Source organism: Cygnus atratus, chromosome 3 (assembly GCF_013377495.2).
Source record: "Cygnus atratus isolate AKBS03 ecotype Queensland, Australia chromosome 3, CAtr_DNAZoo_HiC_assembly, whole genome shotgun sequence".
Classification (NCBI taxonomy): domain Eukaryota; kingdom Metazoa; phylum Chordata; class Aves; order Anseriformes; family Anatidae; genus Cygnus; species Cygnus atratus.
In genome coordinates this window covers 81280045-81302260 of record NC_066364.1, presented here as the reverse complement: position 1 = coordinate 81302260, position 22216 = coordinate 81280045, and positions in this window count along the sequence as shown.

The following is a 22216-nucleotide window of genomic DNA, read 5'->3' as shown; positions in this document are numbered from 1 at the left end:
AACAGATTCAACATTTTTGCTGATTTGGTTCACTTATGTTTCTGTGAGTGGCAACAGTACATCTTTGACAATTTAAATGTAAAATTTGACAAAGATAATTCAGAAGAGAAATATGCTAATTATTTGCCATAACCTGTGGACAATATGTCAGTGATGATGCCTTATCAACCTCTTACAGCATTTTTTTTTAAGATTTGGTCTCATAGCTTAGGGAGAAAGTTCTGGCACTGTTATAAATCTTAGAATAACTTATCCTAGGGCACACATGACAAATAGATACAATCAAGTACATACATGTCTAGAATAGGACTCACTGTACAAGCCAAGCCAAAAGCAAAAAAAAACAAAAATTACACTTCCTTATTGTAAATTTAAAAGACTGTGTAAAATGCCTGGGGAGATGAAGCTGGGTATCCACTGGGTACCAGAATGATCATGTCCCCAGAAACAGCTCTTGAAGCAGTAGACAGGAGCTACCTATCTGTAGCCAAGAAATGTGAAACTAATGTCTTTCGTAAAATGTCAATAGCAAACTCCCTGCAATTTAAAAAAAGCCTGAATTTCACTTCTAATTTATTCCCACCTTGTGCAAGAACTTCTGGTTTCAAATTTAAGTCATTATCTCTGACTTTTACTTCTAACCATAAACAAATACAATAATGATTTTTAACTTTGTAAATTTACTTTTGGTTTAAAAAATGGCAAGTGTCAGATGTTTATCATTATCCAAATAGGTATGTATGGTCAAAAAAAGTATTGATTATAATTCCAATATTTTAGTACTATTACATTTACAATAAAGAACCTACTATTATGTGCATATTTTGAAATATAAGATTATATATATATATATAATATAAATAAAAGTATATATATATTTTAAGTATGCCTGTAATAGTAGATTCTTTTACATAAAATATAGAATTTAGAAAATAGTAGTGAAATAGAATGTGTATATATATATACATACATATATACGTATAGAATGCATATATGTGTGTATATATATATATAATATTGGTAGAACATACGTCCACATGCCATAATTTCCCTAAAATATGAAATATATGTGTAGTGTCCAGAAACTTGAAAACTCCAAAGTGTGAATTCAACGACGTTTATGTGATTGTTTAAAACTGAATGACAACCAATAAAAATACATCTTTCTTTCTGTTTTACAGAAAATAAAACTTCATAATAGAAATCATGTATGTAGCTTCCATCTGTCATAAATATTCTTTGTCTCTCTCTCTTTTTTTTTTTTTTTTTTTTTTTTTTACAGCTTGAAGACTGAAGAAAGATTGAAAATGAATCTTCTTGGTGTGTTAATTTCAAAATGATGAATCAGCTTCAGTTTGCAGAGAAGTTTGTTATAACATCTTTTTTGATCAAGACGGGCTAAAATTATGGTATCTGCAACTGTGATTTTGTTTGCTTCCAAGAGCAGAATTTGAGCCTCTGTCTACTCTCTGAATGATAACAATCCTCATAGCTTATCAGTGTACCCATCTCATGTAGGTTTACCCAACTTCTTAAGTGGAAAACTGATACATTATTTGGTACTTCAGATGAGAATTCAGTCATATAAAGGCATAACTTTCATTATCACATTTGTAGTGAAAAACTAGGAAAACAAAACAAAAAAACACATGGTACTACTAATCAGCACCAGTGTAAATGGTAAAGTTTTTGCACTTTAGGGAGTGCACTATATTGTAAGAGATACATTAATCATGCAAGTACTTCCGTAAAGGCAAAGAACTACACTGCCAACTGGGACAGCTATTATTCCCATTACTAAGTTCTATGGTCAATTAAACAAAAGAATAATATTTCTGATGAATCACAGAAAATATTTTTTGTATCAATTCAATTTTACTCTGAAAGTCCAGCATTATAACATCATTGAATTTCCAATACATCATTTCTTGCTTTCACAACACTAAGATAATTTAATTAAAAATAATGTTTCAGTAGAATAAAAGGAAAAAAATGTTGTTTTTTTTTTCCTTTTATTTTTTATTTTTTCCAGATATCTCAATTGTAGTTTTTAAACCTCAAAATATGACTATCTCTACAATTTACATGTCTTTGAGATTGGAAGGATAGATAGTTTATATCAATGTTATACAGGCATCTCTATAGTTATGGTAACAATTAGGATAACACAGTAAAATATTTTCATAATTAAACACAAAACTTTAGTAAAGATAGTGGCTTTCATTTGTAATACAACACTTCCCTCAATTCTACCATGCTCATAAATGCCACATAAACTGAATTGACAAAGGGTCTGGTATTCCAAGCCACTAATAACTTTGGTCCCTAGCCAGACCAACCCCACAGCCAGCACTTAATTTTAAGCATGAATGGCCCTGTATAAATCAGATGTGGACTTAGCACTTACAGGTTTGATCTTCAGATTCCTATCTCATTGTTACTATGAAGAAAGTTTTGGGATTTTGCCTTAACCAACTCGACTATTAAGGTAAGTATTACTGAGCAGAACCCATGTAACCTTCTATCATATCTGATTCTTTGGGATGTTAGTGTCCTACAGTTTCGTAAGAAAACAGCACTCATTGGAAGAAATTATGAGTGAGACAATCCCAGACAGTGTAGACTTACACTTTGCACTTTCAGCATCCCCTAACAGTGATGACGAATGGCAGTAAACAAACAAGGACCCAGCACTCATCCCTGAGTCTGTGTAGCCTTGACCTTAGCAATTACAGATGTTAGATTTCGCTTCTGAATTGAAGCACTTATGTAGTTATGGCCTGCACTTTTGAATGTCAATGTGCAGAACTCAGGCCAAAAGTGACAAGACAAGGAAAAGCCCCTGCATGGGCATCTTTTTGAGCCTGCCGGCCGATGGCATAGATGGTCTCAGGAGCTGCCTGCATTATATCAGCTTGTCCCTGCTTGCTCTGTGAGCTACTGTGTCAATCCTGGGGCAGAGTGCCACTCCAGTTTTTCTCTCTGAGAAACATCCCACATCAGAGATCCCCAGGAACACTGGCCAGGCTTGCAAATAACCTCAGGAGGACATTTCTCACTGTCTTCTTCAGCTAGTGGAATGGGATCTTTCCTGTAAATGCTGAACTTTTAGAATCCTTTATGCCACTTCTCTTTTCCCAGTGCTTGTGACAACCATTTAAAAAGGGCCTTCCTGACTGTTGCAATCTGTGGTCAATGAAGTTATATGTGACAGGTCATTAACTGAGAACAGCTTCACAAAGAGTAATCTTAGCCCAGTGAGGCTATCTCAGCAGTTAATTGCTCTTAATTACCCTGAATTGCTCATGGAAGAAGCTGTAGAGGTAGACAAGATAGTGGTAGCTTCTGTGACTTTGCCAGAAGAGTCTGCTGTGAGCTGTGATGGGCAGGAGGAAGGTAGGGACTCCTGGGGTATACAAGGGGTATGGTGAGCAGCAGAAACTTATCCAGGCAGAAAGAGAAATTGGGACAGGTCTCTTTAGTTCATGTCCACATGCTTTTTCAGATATTTGCTTGTTCTATACTACTGGCATTGAAGAAAATGCTTTAGAGCAATAAGGTGTCAGCACTTTCTGAGTACATCAGTTAGTCAAACTGCCAGTTTATACAAACACAGACATATTTCTGAGATTTCAATGCAATGAACACCAATGACATGGAGAGGCTTGTGTAGCAAGCAAACTAAGCCTCCTTAATATGCAGTGGATACTCTGGGTAACATTTGCCAAAACAGAAAGCAATAATGGCTATGTATTACTTATGATCACTACTCATGGATGTAATTCTCTGCTTTTATGTAAGTGTGTAGTACAGTCATTATTCTGGCAAAACTCCTCTTTAGAAACAATAAGCCTCTTACATAAAGAAGGGGAAAGTACACTTCCTATAGAGGTAATTGCTTTATATAACTTGTTATTAATTAAATATTTACTCCATTCTCTGAAAGTCTGCTTCATTGTTACTTTCAAAAATTCAAGGCACAGCCAGTCATTCTCGAAGAATTTTGTTTCCTGGTAAATAAAATTAAATTGTGCCAGTAAAGTTGGCACTGTAATTTGTTAGTGAATGTGAACTCAATAGTCAACTATAACAGACCAGATAAATATTGCTTTTACGCCCTGAAAAAGGAAGTTTATCAGTGACTGATCATGGAGGGAGTGACACTAGATTAATTGAGGAAATACGTGAATAATGGTAATACATAACCAGAAGTCTGTACCAGGTTATTTTAGCCTGCTGCAATTTAGTTAATTTGTTTATATTTACTATGAGGAAGTGTGTGCTGCTGCAGCTCAAGTTTCCTTAAAAATCTGCCAAAATTACAAATAAAAGAAATGAAAATCAAAGTGAAAGTAAGAAATCATCACCTTCTTTTAGGTTTTTAGGAGGGTTATGCTGCAACTGTATTAAAAATTCACATGCCTGGGACACATGAATTGGCATTGAGACCAAGAGGAGAGTTTACATCTGTCCTATGAAATACCCTTTTCCTCCAGAACATGATAGCCACCTCCAGCTTCTGTTCTTTGCCCAGCCTGTCAGCCAGACTGCTCCAGGGACAGATGAATGGACTCCTTAGACTAAATCTACACAAGACCAGGGACATCACCAGAGTTTGACTATACAGGTTGTTGAACGTCACTGCCCAGGCAATGTTCTCTGACAATGTTTTATTTACCAACGTAACTATATCCAGAATTACTGGATAAGAATCTCCTAGAACATCCATTTTCAAAGAACCTGAGACTGAAAAATAGAGACAGTCCATTAAACACATTCACTAATGTTATGTATCTTAACCTTTATAAGCACAGATTCCACAGATTTTTCTAAGGCAGCTTCCTCACAAATTTGAGATTTTCTTTGCACTTTAATAAACAGAAGCCCTTGCATCAAACATATTTAATAACAGAAATTTTCTCTCTCTCTCTTTTTTTTTTCTTTTTTTTTTTTTCCCTGAGTATGTTTAGATACATCCTTTGGCACTTGAAATCCAGGAAACTTTTGTGCCAAATGCAGTTAAAATCAGTTCATATGAGTGTTGCCCCTTCATATTTCCTACCTTCCTCCTGGCAAAAGAGGCAAGGAATGTCTTCACTGAAAGACTCTCAGATGATCTATTTTTTTGGTACGTGAACTGCTCTCCTTTCCAAATCTTTCTCTACGGAGTCTGTAGATTATCTGTAAATTCCCACACAGTCTACACAGAAGGAGATGCCACATCCTTGGAGGAATTTGTTGGTTTATTTGTTCATTCAGCAAGGGCAGGAAAGTATCAAACCCTGAAGAGCTGATCTGCCCTAAATATCTGAGCAATATTCATTAAAGTCAAAGTAAGATTTTTTTATCTTTATTTTTTTAATAGATCAGGTAAATGTGTACATAGAAGTCTCTTATTAAAATAGATTTCAAAATATTGTTTTGCTGAATGAGTACACTCATAATGTACCTTAAATTTAGAAGGACTTACAGTATTCTCTAAAGGATAAACAATAATCTCAGCACAGACGTGAAATTAGAAAATAAAAAGGATTTTTGCCACAAATGTTTATATAGAGCTTTGATTTTAGTTCACTACAGCTGTTAACATGCAACTACATAGGGTATGCTCTGTGCAGTGCTGAACCCTGCAGTGTTGCCCATGCCTCGTTCTCCACTGTTCTGCATTGTGCAGTTTCGGTCTCATACCCAGCATCATTTTCAGACAGGTGAAATATCTCAAAATGTTAAAATAACAGAATTTCAAGTACTAACATAGTATTTATTCATTTAGAACTGAGGAGACTGTTCCTAGTCTATTGCCAAAATTAAGTATGCTCTTGCACGTTGTGTGACAAATGAAAACCGTTAATGGGGTATGGGATTCTCATCTGTAATGGATCTCATTAAGAAGCTTTCTCAATCAAGAGACAGTTATGGCTATGGTTTACCTAGTAAATTATAACAAAAACTAACAAACAAACAATAACAACAAAACCTCACAAAGTTCTTAGTAAAAGACAGTTTTATTATTTGCCATTAGAAGTTCACAACCTATAAAGCAATAAGAATGTCTGTAAAAGTAGAAACCTGTCTAACAACTTCAGCTTTGTTTACAGTAGGTTTTTTTGTTTTTGCTCATACAAGACAAATACAATTTGGTAAGTGTTTTGTCTCAGCAGACAGGAACAAAGTGAAGGAGAAGTGTTTGCAATGGCTTGGAGGAAGTGTCGGAAGAAAAAAGCATGGTAGAAAACTTCAGAAAACAGTTTGAGGGACTCTTAATTTTTATCCCTTTCACAACTTTTTTATAGTAAGTGTGTTCTATCAGTTTGTGTTTAAGTCAGCTTGACATACAACGTTGTAAACACTTTTGCTAGTATATTAATCCAGAACAAAATGACTTTCCTATCCTTCCTTCTGACTTGCAGGGCTGAGTACATCACAATCTAATTGAAAAGCAATGTTGATTTTAAGAGTATAATCAAGAACTCCTGTGAAAATACTTTGTTTTATATCAACAGGCTTTGTTTGACAGTTGAAAACAGGACAAACTACTAGAATTATCTGAAACTCATCTCTGCTGATCAACTTGCAGCTTCTCTTGAGATTTAGGAAGCATCGTTTGCTGTGGGTGAATCAGTGTAAAACAGCCAGCATGTTCTTGTGGGAGCAGATACTAACTGCTGAAGTGGGCACAGTTTTTGTCATATTTTGCTAACTAAAGTTGATTCTTCATGTTTTTTTTGTTTGTTTGTGTTTTTTTTTTTTTTTTTTTTTTTTTTTTATGTCAAGCCCACTGATTCTGGCAAAAGCTATGCACTTTGGTGCTGTATGTTTGGGTTTCTTTATTCTCGGTTACCTGGATTTTGTATAGAAGGGAAACAGTCTCCAGTATTTATTAAACCTGGCTTAAGAGCAAGAAGCTGTTTACTCTGCAGAACTGTGATATAATATTTAACTTTCTATACCTTGTTTGTATTCAAAGGATCATAGTTTTATTCCATTTACAATATTATTTTCTTTAGATTTAGCTGCAGTCAACTTCTGTAGTTACAAGAAAACTGATGCTCAAGGCTCAGTAAAGTCCCTTATAGAATTAAAGAAAAAAAAAAGTAACTGAAGCTATGTATCGTTATTTTTAAAGTGATACATGATAATGATATTGTGTCACAGTGGCAGCAAACAGCATTAGCACATGAGTTGCTAGTCGAATGCCATAGTTTTATTAGGCTGCTAGTTTCTGGGCAAATCAATATAAAATTCACCAGCTGTTGAGGGGAATTGTTATAATCTGTCTTAGCATTTGTGAAGTGTCATAAAAGACAGGAAAGAAATGAGCCATATACTTAGCCTTCCATTCAGTCTGGGACAGATTACTTGCAGGAGAGGTGTGCATGAATACGCTCTCCTATATGACTTCCGCTACTACAGGGACTATAAGTGATAGAGTATAAAATTAAGAACAACATCTATAAAAACAGCAAATTACTTTCAAACTGACTGAACTTTTAAGAGAGTAAAGGTAGTGTACATTGCTGTAGTTATTCATGAGTTCCAGAAGCCCAGTGGCTTGAAAGCACTTCAAATGAGTTTCTGTGCTTCAGCAGTAGGTAGAATAAGGCATTGGCTTGTGTGGGATTACTGGAATTGCTCTTTCTAGCCCAGAAGTGCTGGGTACAGATACATCTCTTGGGAAAATCCAAAACTGCTATTGGACATGCAGCCTTTTGTTGTTGCTGTTGTAGTTGCTTTCTCAAAATCTTCTTGATTCTTCTTTCTCTGAATCTAGTCACGTAGGTAGTAAACCACCCAGTAGCCAGAGATGTAAGGAGATAGATCACTTCAACAGCAAAACTAGCTGGTTTGGTAAACAGTCTGTAATTACCTAAAGTAGCTGAATGGTGACTTTTTCAAATGGCTTTCATGCAGTTTTCAAAAATTGTAGAAAAGAGAGAATAGTTAATCTTCAATCATTTTCAGCAGCTGAAGCACCTGATAGGCTGCTTAGACAGCTCTCAATAAGGGAGAAATAAGCTTTATTTTCAAAAATCAGAATTTCAGTTTCCTGTGATTTGTAAGGGATTTGTCTTGTAAGGGTGAGCAGGAAAGAACAAACCTAACCTATTATGCTTCACCATATGAATGGATGATGGGGTGCCTGGTGAACAATGTCTTCATGGGTATGGACTCACACCCTTCCTAGAATTCTGAAAAATAATACATTTAACTGTGATAGGAACCTAAGGAGAAGAAGATGGACTTTGGGTCCAGTTATTGCTAGCTCCCTGGATGTTAGGGAAAAAAATTTTGTACCCTGAAAACATGCAGAGAGAATCTCAAAGAAGAAGAAATAGAAAACATCTGCTTAGATAACAAAATCTTGAATTAAAAACAAAATAGAAACCAAACCTCAGAATTCATTGTCTAGATTCCCTAGACACAAACTGAGAGTGACAGAGATACAGCACTGGCATGCCAGAGGAAAAATACTGTCAATACAGCTATCTCTAACTGGACAATTCTTGTGAAAAACATCTTGCACTTCTCAGGATCACAGGAGTCAGTTTGTTCCCTCAGAATTACTCCTTTCTTTTAGGAGTATTTGATGATGGGAATTAAGCTTGTGTGGCACAAGGGCTGTGCAGCTCCTGTTAGGATCATGCTCTCTGAGCAAACAGAGATCGTCTCTGCCCTGAAGGGTTTGCCTGCTCTCTGAAGGTGAAGTGTGGTGATTTGGGTTAGTAAAAAAATAAATGGAGCAAAAGAAAGAGTGAGGGAGGATGGTAGCACTAAAGTGCTGTTCATGTGTCAGCAAACTATACAGTAAAACTGGTTAATAGCTACCAAGGTTTGCCTCTGTCACAGATTAGTAAGACCAGAGTGGACCATGATGGACACCAGGTTTCTCTTCCTTATACAAAAATGCCATACAGCTTCTCTCTGCTCCTTCACTGAAAGGAATTACTGTTTCTTACTATGTCATGGTTGCAGCTGTTAACTCCAAGACTTGGATTAATGACTTTATTCAACTCTTCCTCAGAGAAGAGTCTCTTTTTATACTAAGTCTCTTTTTATACTAAGACTCTTTTTATACTAAGCATTAGAAACTAAGCACTTGACTCCAATATAAAGAAGGTTAAAAAACTACTCCAAGGTGATTCCTAGCACTAAACGTATTTCCCTAATATTTCATAGTCCTGCTTGTGCCTAGTGGTTACCACATCTTCATTGGTGCCAAACACTAGTATGGGCTTGAAGCTCTACACAAAATGATTCATGGAGTGAAAGTGACTTCTACAAAAATATTTTTAGGAGCCTGCCCTAGAAGATAGAACCTCCATCTTAGTTTTTAGTAAAGTAGGTTTCCATTAAAGTGTGTAGGGTATAGGCTAAAATGCTGAAACCTCTTTCTAGGGAATCCAACATAGATGTTTCAAATACCTAGCTGGGCACATGCTGAGCAGGGGAATGGGGAACTTCCATGCTTTTTTTGTTGAAAAAATTCAGTTTGCGTACACTATTTAAGGAGTCACTGAGCTTGAAGGTGAAAACTACGAAGAATACAACAACACAAGGTTAATAGCCATGTCCCCAGGGGAGTGCAAACAAGGGTGCAAAGGTCTCCCTCCAATTACTTTTCCTTAAACTAACAGAGGATAGTAATACATAAGAACCATACAAAGGGGGATGGAAATCACATTCTTCCCTTTATTGGAGAGCTGCTGAAGAGATCTTGAATCTAAGTATATGTCATTTAAAGATGAAAATATCAACACTAGCACTGGAGAGATGCTCTCATTCCTTAAATGATCTGACACTGAGTCACTCCTCAGAAGTGAGTAGGTCCGAATATCATTTTGCAGCCATGTCTTCCATAACTATCTGGAGCTCTCCAATTATTTACTAGTTGTAAGGAAGAATAAGCCTCGGTACATGCTCTTCTGCTTTTAAAAGGGTGACATACCTGCTTGGATAGGGCCATTGGCCTCTATTTGTAATTTTGGGATAGGTTTTTTTTCTCCACCTTACTGAAAAGCTTCTTAAAAATGTATTTCAAATGAATGTGAGGTGCTTAGACACCATGGTAATAAGCCTACATTAATATTTCACATAAAACACAACAATTGAGCATCATCTCTTGGAAGGATGGATATATATCAATTATAGTTAAATGGAAATCTTTTTTATTTTATTACCCAGACTAACCTTAGAATAGATTATATTTGGTAAATAACTACTGTATAAGAATTACAGGATAAACCTTCTTTTAAAACAATGTAGAGTATGCGTGGTTAAATATACTTCTGCCTAGCTCTGTTGTCTTTGTAAAGAAACCTGAAGACTACCAATAAATGTTAAACGAGTCTATGGGGCATGACAGCTTTAGATATTCATAGTTTTGGAGATAGCAAGATTTTATTTAGTTGTGCTGGCTTTGTTTTACTTATGAATCATTTTAGAAACATTAGTTCATCCTCAAAATCCTCAATTTTTTTTTTTTAACCTGTAAAAAGCTATTGAAAAATTAACAATTCATGTTTTGTGAAAAACTTTTCACCACGCTGGCTGTTTTTATAAACAGTTGTTCACAGAAACAATAAAATGTATTAATTCACACATTAAGTCTTAGATATATCTATTGACTTTGTACTAGTTCCTTTAGAGAGAAGTCAGAATAAAACACAACCATATCATTTTCATCCCAAACCATTAATCTCTGAAGCAAAATATTTGGGATATTGAGCACGAAAAAGGTATCACCATAATATAAACCATTTAAATGTATTGACTACTCAAAACACGCAAAAAAGTTTTTGTTACAAAACAACATAAAAATAGGTGAAGATACTTGTGATATTTCTTTATGCCATGCTTATCCAGAACATACCTGTCCATGGACAGAAGAGAGCTGAAGTTCTTCCTGACTTTTCACCAAAAGATCCTTACTTAAAAGTTTGAGAAATCACAGTATCAGTGATACATCTCAAGATTTTATATTAGAATATATTAAATACATCACGCCTGCATATTTTAAAGCATATTTCTGGCATTTTACGGATTAATTTTTACAACTGAATTTATAAGTTTCTTGGTGACCAAACTATGAGATTTCAGTTACTCACATTGACACTAAGGTACATTTTTGTCAATGTGGAAATTATCTCTAGCATTATCTCTAGAGAATGTTTTTACTTGCCTATTTTTTTTTTGTTTGTTTGTTTGTATAAGAAAAAGTATAAGTGGAATGCAGTTATAAATAGGATGTACACATGAAGGGAGAGAGAAAAAACTCCAAACAGCAACAGGATTATTCACTATCAGCTTCAAGATTCCTTCAGAATATCTGCCCCCCCCCCCCCAAAAAAAAAAAAAAAGTCAGTTTGCCAAACATAGAATACAATTCATACACCAGGATCTGAGATCCTTGAGTAATTCCTCTCCTTTTGTGCTATTTTTCCCAGTTGAGAGCACTGGAAGTGAGTGTCGATATAACAAAAGAGGATCTGGCAGGATATTATCTGAGAGGGATTGGAGTTAATTTCCCCCCATAGTATGAATCAGTTCCAATCCATAGATAACAGTGCACAGGTTTTCCTCAGGCATTAAAAAAAATAGAAAGAGTATAGGTAGTAGTAATTTTATGAAAGAAAAGATTAACTTAGTAGTAATTTTATGCCTGTTGGCTTTACATTTATGCCTAATATGCCTAAAAATTATGTCTAATAGAATTTAAAGCCAGAGGTGACTATCAAATTCATCAATTGGGCCTTTTGCCCTATGTGCACCACTGGATTTTTCCCAATAATTGTGGCTTCAAACGTGCAGCTACTTGAAAGTAAGGGCACAGTGCAATCTCCATGGTCAGTGCACTGCTTTGCTATTTCCAAAGCAGAGTCTTGACGCTTGGCATCTTAATGCCAAGTGAACACTGTCTCTTGTGGGTTTTGCTCTATACTACCATATTTTATATCATCATCATTTTCTGATGCAGCCACTGGTGACGTCTTGGATGAAAGAGAACACGACTCCTTTCCTATTAAAGGCAGATGCTTTCAGTTTGATGAGGCCTGAGAGAGTGTGGGCTGTTTTTCTTCACCTGTCTTGTACCAGTGTTGCAGATAAGAGGCAGACTCCCCAGAAAGTGTCACACCACTCAGTGAGGCTTCTGACAGCAGGATGGAAAGCAACATCTTAAAGGTAGTGTCTGTAGGCTCTCCTCATAGGTGCAGTGTTGTCTGCTCCAACAATGTCATCCCTCACAGTGCAGAGGACTGCTTTAGCTTCCGTTTCCAATAGGCTTTAAGTGGTTGCCACATGTCAAGCATATAACAGGTCATGAGTTCTTATAAGCACCCAGGTTAAATCCATTCAGCTCTGACAACTAGGGCAGTAAATGTTACACTTTGGAAGGGAGATTGATGCTGCCTCCCAGTCCTCACAGCCCTTTATATCCAAAATGTGCTTATGATGGAGGTATTTGATGTACCAGAAAAGAATGTCTACAAACAAGTAGCATGTCTTTTTTAAAGCTCTATTATTATTATTATTATTATTATTATTATTGATCTATTGTTATTATTTATATACGTTACTGGATTGTGAAGTTAAAGTAGCATTAAGGCTTTTCAGACAGGAATTTACCAGAGAAATTTGATTAGCCTTTAAAGGCTTTGGGAATAAATTTTGCCATTTTTCTATGGCTAGAAGGTGTTACCGCTCACATTTTCTTGTGTTAATGTTAATACCCCAAAATTATAAAGATGACCAGGATAACTCGTTCAAAACAAAACAAAATGGAAATCTACATAATCATCATACATCAATGAGTTCTCAATGGAAAATATGTTTGAAGAGTTTATGAAGCTTGATTTGATGGCAAGAACTCTTTGTAAGGCGGCCATGTAACAAACAGAAAATATGTCAATGGTTTTGTTTGCAAATATAAGTAAAACCTTCACATATAAATTTGTTCTCTTTTATGTTTTAACACATGAAATACTATAATATTTCATATAATGTGACTATTCCTTTCCAAAACACAGCAATTATGACTTTGGTTAACAGTGGTATTTTTTAACTCCAAATGCATCCATTTACAATGTAGGACCCTATTCTATTGAAATATTACATCATTCTCTGTTATTCTGGTAAAGAACCTTCTTTCCCTTCAACAGAGAAAGCTTTTGCTTAAATTTGCTCAGATTTTTCTGTAGGAGGATTGAGGGTGTCTTTTTGTATATTTGTTGAAGCTTACTCATACGAAAATCTCAAATCTGCATCACTTTGACTTAACTTTGTTTTCAGTTTTATTGTAAGTACACTGCAAGGTCACCAACTGGGGAACATTCAGACTTAAAAGTACTTCAAATGAGATATGAAATCTCCTGTCATGTTTTCAGTTGTACTCGGTGCTACAGATCTCACAAGTCACAGATTTATTTATTTATTTATTTTCACTTTACCTTAATACACAATGCCTGATAACTAGTACAAATAGAACTGGAAGCCAGACACTAAAGACACACAAGTTTCACTTTAACTTTGAATTCTATATTCACTCGTGTATATATTCACTCATTTCCACATTACAAGGTTAAGAATCACGTAATATTTTTCTATCTGAATTAAGTTTGGCAGACTCAGGATTTAAGGTTATAAAAGTAAATAAATAAATAAATAAATAAATAAAAGAATGGCAGACTCATGTCTGAGTGGAGATTTAACTCCAGGCTAAAGATACAAGGTCATTTCCAATACACACACTGAGACCCAGATAGTCAGTATCTCGGGGATTAAAAGAGGTGACGTGAGCTGCCAGAAAGAGGAAATGTGTTGTAGACTGAAAAATAAATCCAATTACATAAAATGTATTATGGAAGAACAAATGGGGCATTTAAGTTTCCTCTGAAGTTAATCCAAGAATTTGTCTTTGAACATACACTTCACAACTTCCCTGTGTTTCTACCACTAACATATTTTTGCAAACAAGCAAAAATACACGAGATTTCATCCTCAATAAAGAAAAATCAATACCTTTTATTTCCATAGAACATTTGAAGGTACTTGCAAAACTTGCTGTTTCAGTCATATCCTTAGATCTCAGAGGAAAATTCCTAACAATTCACCAAATAAAGGTTGTTATGTTAATCACTAAAACTGTTAATCACCAAAATTTGAAATTTAAACTTCTAAATAAGACCAAAATATGCATAATTAGCTAGTACAGATGGCCAGTTTTCTGCAGAGCTAACTCTTTTCTTGTGAGCAGGACAGTTCCTGGAGGAGGGAAATTTGAATAACATTATCCTTGCATAACACTGCAGTGCTATAAGAAATTTAATTCTAGGTACTTACACTAGATGTCTAGTGAGATCAGTTTTTCTAAATATTTGAGGAAGATAGTTACTCTAGAGTACCCTTACACAAGGACTTTGACTTGTCTTGTTCATGAGTATATGGCAGGAAATCTGCTTAAATCAATGAGATGCATCTAATTGGAAAGACTGACTACTGTAACCAGAGATATGGGCAAAACAGGCAGTTTCTTAGCCAGGCTGTGTACTGTCTACTTTACCCAGCAACACAAAACTGAAGAGTACAAAACCCTTCTTTCCAAACAGTGGGTCAAAGACTCTGAGAACCAGCTACTGCAGCTAGAGCTGAGGAGAGGGAGATAAAAGGGATAGAAGAAAAAGGAGAACAGACACTCCATTAGCAAGAGCTACCTTATTTTACCATTTTCATTGAGCTAGAATTATTCAGGTTTGTTTCTACTGCACAGGAGCCCTCCACCAGCCCTTCCCCCACACACCCTGCTGACTCACTCAAGCTATGAAATTGTTTCTCAGGGAAAATATTAACTTGTGCACCAAAATTTATCCTCTTGATATGCTCACTTTTTTAATTAACGTTGTTTAAATTACTTTAATGCATTCTTCCAACAGAATTATTTGACATATTTTGGTAGAATAAATATCACACCATAATTTCTCTTTTTTATTTTATTTTATTTTATTTTATTTTATTTTTATTTTTATTTTTATTTTTTTTATTATTTATTTTTTTTATTCCCAGCAGTGGGATCTTTTTTTGTATTGTGAAGTGATTCCCAAGTAACATATTATCAACCTTTAAGAATCTCCTTCAAAATGGAAATGAACAAATTGTCCTTAGATGTGCTGAAGGACATACATCACCATTTAGAAATTAGAAGATATACAATCTGAGAGTCATGTTACAATTTTATTTTCAGTAACCCTGGTAAAAATGCAGAGAAGTCAATGGAGCTAGTCTAGGTTCAAATTTAGGTAACATAGCAGAATCTAGATTCATGAAGATCAGCCAATAATACTTAAAAATTACTCTTTCCATTCATGGTCACTCCATGTAGCCAAGGATATTGCAGCCTGCAGATAGTTCCCCTAATGCAAATTAGGTGGTATGTTGACTCTCTTATATTTCAGCTTATGTAAGGGGATCGGCCTCCAGCCTCTTAAGGAAATGGGAAGTTTGGATCCAAATCACTCTGTTTCTGATTAGTTCTACAAAGTCAACAGAAGCCTTGTATTCATCCATCGGAAAGGTGCAGGGTCACTTTATCACAGAGGTGACCTTTTCGTGTTATTTTTTACTTTGCTCTCAGTGAAGCTGGTATTCCAGTTTTAGCAGAAACTATCACTCACAGCATTACAAAGCAGCTAGGTCTGAACACGGAGAAAGCAAGAGTGGAAGGAGAAGAAACATATCAACACAACCTGTGGTGAGGTAAACAAGACACATGTTTTTCCTCAATAAATTAGATTTAAAAAAGTCTGCTGGGGTAATTTCTGTTAAAAAGAATGCAAAAGAACCTGATCTGTGTATTGTGCTCAGGAAAGGGGCAGGAAGGGTGTAGAAGGATGGCAGAGGAAGGGAGAGAAGGAGTAGTGTGCCCTCACCACAGGTTCTCTGCCTTACAGGGAGTACAAGCATAATGATATCTTGTGCCTGACCACATGGCCTTCTCCTCATGTCAACCATACCTGAAACTGTCTCATGAACATCTTATGTTATCCTGGAAGCAAATCAGGGCTCACGAGCAGGAATTCTGAGGTGACTTTAGTTTGATATGTTCATGATTTCTGTCATATCTGCCACTTTGCATTTAGCCACAAATTATCGGTCCATACCATTCTCTATTTTCTAAGAGAAAAAATTCCCTATATCTGAAAGGAAAAAAAAAAAAAAGAAAAAAAAAAGAAAAGAGAGGGAAGAGAAGCATATTATTAAGCCAACCATTTCTGGGTGTCAGATTCATAACTTCAACTTTTTTTGTTTTTACTTATCAGTTCAGTTTCTTTTTATGGAAATCAGAGAATGTGCTTTGGAGAGTGTAACTTTACCATTTGACGGTAGAACATAGTACATACAACATGTATTCTTTCTATATTTAGCCAATATATTTCAAAATAAAAACTTCTCTCATTATGATTTTCTAAAGGGAGGACTGCAACTGTTCTCTTAAGTAGTTCTGTGATCAGAATCATTGAGCAAAGCAGGGAACAAAGCCCCGTTGTGCAGAGGTCTCCAACGACCTCGTGAGTGACATGCAGTAATTACCTTATTCCAAACAAATAAACAAAAAACAACAACAACAAAAAACTCTTACACAGTTTCTTCTCACAAGAAGCTATCAAACACATTTACATGAAGAACTTCTATGATTCTATGAACTTCATGGTTTCTGTGAAGTGGTAGATATTACTGTATTAGAGACTACTCTAATAAGACTTACAGAAAAGTCACCTCACAAGGATAGTAACTGCTTCAGTTTACTGTAGGAGCAGGAAAAATCTTTCTAGACTTTTGGATTGCTGTGAGTAAGCTGAATTGAGATTCTGCATATCAAAAAACTGCTCCCTTGAGAAAGTGCATAGTATTATTCACACCCCCACGCTGCTGACTGTCTCTCCTGTCCTCCAAGACTTGGAGTGTTAAAACAACCAGTCTTTTGTTTTCTGCTTTCTGGAAAACATCTGTAACATTGTTTTCTAGTACAAATTTCTGACCTGAACTATGTATTCACTACAGTTATTGAAGCAATTTGTAACTCCCTCAAAATTTTACATGGCTATGAGGAATCCACCTGTTCTTTTATAAAAGCCAGATGTCATGGACAATATTCAAAAGAATATTTACGTGCTGGATGCACAATGTTCATTTTTCTCCTGAACTCTCTCTGAAAAATCCAGTAGATGTGATGCCTGTAAAGGCATGAAATAAAAGATTACTCCTATGTCATGTTTGGTTTAAATATTGTTCTGACATTTCCCTAAGTAAGTGAGCAAAACTTCACGTGTCGTAGTTCACAATACTAGCATGAAATATGAGAGTGAAGTAATTTTTTTATTATTTTATTTGATCTTCTTTTTAGTTTCAAGGATTATTTTGCAAAAGAACTGTGGAGAGAACAAAGTTCTGTATCTTTAAGAGAAGCTTCTGATTAAGGAATCATTCATTCTCTCTGGGGGAAAAAGGACACTGATTATGAAATTAATGTCATCTTATACAACTCAGTCAAGATCAGTGACTTGTATCTGAATAAAGGCTTCTTTGTTGTTTGTAAAAAGTGAGTTTTACTTGGAGTTTTATTATCTAGCAGAGCTAGAAATCTGTTCCTCACCAAAAATATCACTTCCAATGCCTAACATTTTCTGTGGAGGAAAGCTTTCTGGACGCTGAACCTTCTCAAGCTTTGGATATTTAAGCTTTTAAGGTCACAACCTTAAAAGGGAGATAAAAGGTAGTGTTTGGGAGGGACAGTCCCACAGGGAGGTTCCTGCAGTTGCTGTTTCTGTGGCATTTATGGCAGTCCTGCTGGACAGGTACTTGTAAGCAGGTGGTGAGATTGTGCTGAATGTTGTTGAAAGAGTTAAACAGAGGTGGAATTTCAAAACCTTGCCACTGTGGCTTTGGGCAGGAGGAATCAATACCCTGCCACAGTATCAAAGGTGCACTCCCATGTACCCACCGGGTGGAAGTCACTATCTGATTCTGAGACAACCTGAATATAACATTTCACACAGGAATGTGCTTCTCTTTTTATCTTTTTCCTTGTTAGGTGTGCTATCTTCAGACTAGCCTCAGCCTTCACTGAAGTGCTGCAGCCTACCAGAGCTCAAAGTATACTAAAAAGAGAAGACAGTCCTTCATTATTTGTGCTTTTCTGTAATCAAAGCTTATAGGAACAGTCAGCAGCACTCTTAAGAGAAAGAAAAATGGCTTTTTGTTAAAATTTTGCAATTAATGGCAGCGGGCTTTTAGGAATCCATGCTTTCCTAAATATATGCATCTTCAAGTAGTAGTCCACCCTCGTTTTGGCTTCCCAAGCTACTCTGAAGTCCCTAGTAAATGAGAGGATATGCCGGAGGATAGATCTGTAACACCTTGTAGATGGATCAGAGAAAAACAGCAGACTACAAGCTATGAATCATATCTTGTCATAATGCAATTGGTCAGAGGAGCTGGTTCTTCTGTTTTGGACAAATAACCACTTAAATTTTTAGTTCTTTTTTTTTTTTTTTTTTTTTTCCTGATGAACTATTATCAGAGCTCATTACTAACTTTCTAGTAATCACTGTGTGTGTGTGTCTCGAAGAAACATATTTGTTTTACATAGGTACAGAAATTTGCATTTTGACATTCCCTCTGTATAGTGTATCAGTTTGGCTCAGATTTTATCCCCCAGCTTTAATATGCTTTTAATACTTTTAATTAAATAACTTTAATATTTTCTGGGGGAAGAATATCAAGGCTTTGTGGGAAGAATGCCTAGAAGTCAGGTAATCTGTAGACCGAAAGCAAAAAAAAGTTGTCCCCAAACCTCCACAGCCACACTTGCACTTTATCTTAGCATTTCAATCAAGGTGCAAATATACTGGTTTACTGTTTAGCTCTTTACAAGAACATTCAGTTTCAAAAGTAATTAGACATAAGCTAGCAAAATTTCTTTTAACTTTATCTTTCTACTTAAGTGGTAAAGTGGTCAACCAAATTTTGAATACAGTAACCAACCTGAAAGCAACATTCACTGGCTAATCTTTGCTTACTGATGTTTATCAAATGATTCTCTCATCCAGTACCTCTGGCAGCTCTCTGCAGTTTGCAGTCTTCAGAAAAACTTCTGCAAGTAGAGCCATTCCTGCCATTATTAACCTTCCATCTTCTCTGTCAGGGTCTTCTCCTGACCACAGATTGCTTTTCCCTATTATAAATAAATTCTTATATGCAGAAGCCATGTTGCATACATTTTCATAAAGAGGAAGAGTGGCCATGACTGTGCTTCTCTGTGGATTCCAGTGTGAAATGCCCTGAGAAACCATTCAGGGAGTTGAGACCCATTCATACATTTAGAAATAAGGTTAAAATCTAACAGAAAGAGAGAGGAATCACAAAGAACTCAGGCCAATTCCCCAGTCATTACGGTTTTTATGTGCCTGTCTATTGGGCGTCATGTCTTGGTAGCCTGAGGACGCTGAAAGCACGAGGGCTCGTAAGAACAGAGACACCATCATATGGTGAGGTGAACTACTGATTTGTATTCTAACAGTGATTTTTCAAAAGATAGTTTCTCTCTAAGACTAAGAATAGTTCAGATATGATTTAGGAAAAAGAGCTAAAGACATCATATTTTAGCAAAAAGCTCTCTATTTCATGTGCATTCTGTATGAAATGTTTACTTTGAAAAATACATTCAGTAATGATGAAGAATGGAGATGCGTTAGCTGACTCCTGGTGGATGTTGACTTGCCTTCAACTGATGAGCTCAGTGGTATGGATATACTTTCATGTATACAGAAAGATATGCATATAGATATTCTAATACTAAATATATATTATATATATACATAAATTATATATATATACATAAATATTGTCTAATAAAATTATTCTTTCTTTTTCAAAGTGACAAAAAAGGGCCTAAGTTCCGTTTCTCCTTTTATTTTCCTCTGCTTGATTTTCCTTTTATCTGTGGTGCAGGACCCAGAAGTACAACAGATCCTGTCTGCATCAGTTCCTCAGGAACTTATGGATATAACTAGTAAAAGCTTTAAATAAAGTCTACACTAGCAAGAAGAAAGGTCTAACAGCAGAGACTTTGTAGAGCAAAATAGATGGTGTAAGGACCCTCGTCTACTCTATAGTCACTTTACTTCAGACTAAATTTAGTCTGACCTCATAAACTGATAGCCAATTAGCAGCTAAAATTTACTATGATCCCAGAGTGCAGCTTCCAGTTCAGTTTTATGTAAAACAAACTGAATTCAACCAGTATGAGACCTAACTGCTACTCAAACCGAGATGCAATGAGTGAGAGCAATTGCAAAATTCACTTCAAAAGCATGCTCCTGAGCCAACCCAAAACAATCATGTGACTGCCCACTTAAACACTTGAGCAAATCTTTGGCCTCCAGATGAATGTACACGGCTCTAGATGATTTAATCCACTTCCTTCCCCTAAAGTGGGATTAAATATATTTTTACTGGTATGTATTTCCTAGCTTGTTTGTAAGGACCTTGAAAAATGGAGACTATCACCTCATATGCAATTCTAGTTTGTTTCCTCTTGATTATTGCTTCAGTGCATGTAATCTACAAACCCTTCTAATAAAGGTTAATCTGAATCTTCCTTCACACTGTTAAATCCACTGTTTATCACCCAATCCAGCACACACATTAATAGATCATTCAATTTCTTTTTGCAATAACCTTCAGTATCCTTGAAGACTACACTTTACCTAGAGGAAAATTTATTTATTTATATATACATATAGACATAAAGCTCATAAGGAATATAAACTGAACACATTTACCCACCTAGTGAACAAAGATAGAGAAAATGGAAAATGTAGAAAAATACCTCGATAAAACAATTATGTCTCCTAAATTTTAGTTGTATATCAGTCAACAAGGATTGTATGATTCCTTGCTGTGTTCATAAGAAACAGTTTTTAATTTTGGATAACATTTTTTAAAACAAATTTTCTATTGAGAGACATATTTTTATTTGAAAAAATTGCAAAATCACATAAATCATATAAATATCATATAAAAAATCATATAAATAAATCAGTTTGTTTATTTATTCTCATCTAACCCCATTAGAAATGATAAAAATAATGTGCTGGCTTCTCAGGGAGGAAGAGTGACAACCCAACTAACTTTGTTTTTAAGTTTGTCCATACTATTATTAGTTCTGTTCTTCTGAACATTCTGATCCTTCTGGTGTGTTACTTAAAAGACTGTACCCCCAGCAATGTAGACTAGTGCAGATAAATACAGTTATGATGTTATGCTGGCTTGTAGGATCTTGGTATCATTTGTGTAAAAATTGTTCTGGGACAACAAGCTTTTGGTGGAATCACACATGCATAAATAAGCAGAGAATTCAGTGTTCAGATATCAGCCCTTTGGTTTCTTTACTTCTTACACGTGAAACCAAAAGGAGTTGGATGTTGTTTTAGGTTAGCTTGTGGGTTGTTAAAATGATTTTTAATTTACTACAAGATGATTCAATAGGTCAGTTTATTATTGACCAGATTTAGTATTCTATATTATTCCTCTAATGGCTCTTAATGGAATTAATTTATTTGTTCTGCTCTCTGCCAGGAAATGAAGACAAGGGATGAAAAATATTCTATTTGAAATCTGACTAATTAAAGGGAAATAATTTAGCAAGAGGTTCAATTTTTCATAGTTCACTGCAGAACGAGGGGGTGGGGAATACAAAGCAAAGCTAGCATAAGGAGACTTTGCTGAAGGATTTAGTTTCATCTATAATCCCCGTATTTTCCTATACTATTATACACAATTAGTCCAACTATGGCAATTTCTCAACTGACTTCACTTTTATTTAACTGAACTGCAGGACCAGGAACTATGTATTCCTCAAAACTAATATGAATTTTGTTTAATATCATGGTTTACAGAGTTAAGCCACTACACAGATGGCTAAATAACTGGGTAAACCTGCATTTTAATTCTGTGCCAAGTTAATTAATAAGAGAAAACCCAGTAAGTCTGCATCTTATTATAGTTATAGCAGCTCAGAGATCAAGTGTTTCCTTATAGCATTGCTTTTACAAATCTAATACTTTTCTAACCTCCCACATGGAAATAAATATATTGGCATGATATACTTTTTCTTTTGCGTTGCTGCTTTATACTCTAAATTAAAATTTTTGGTAGTAAGAGA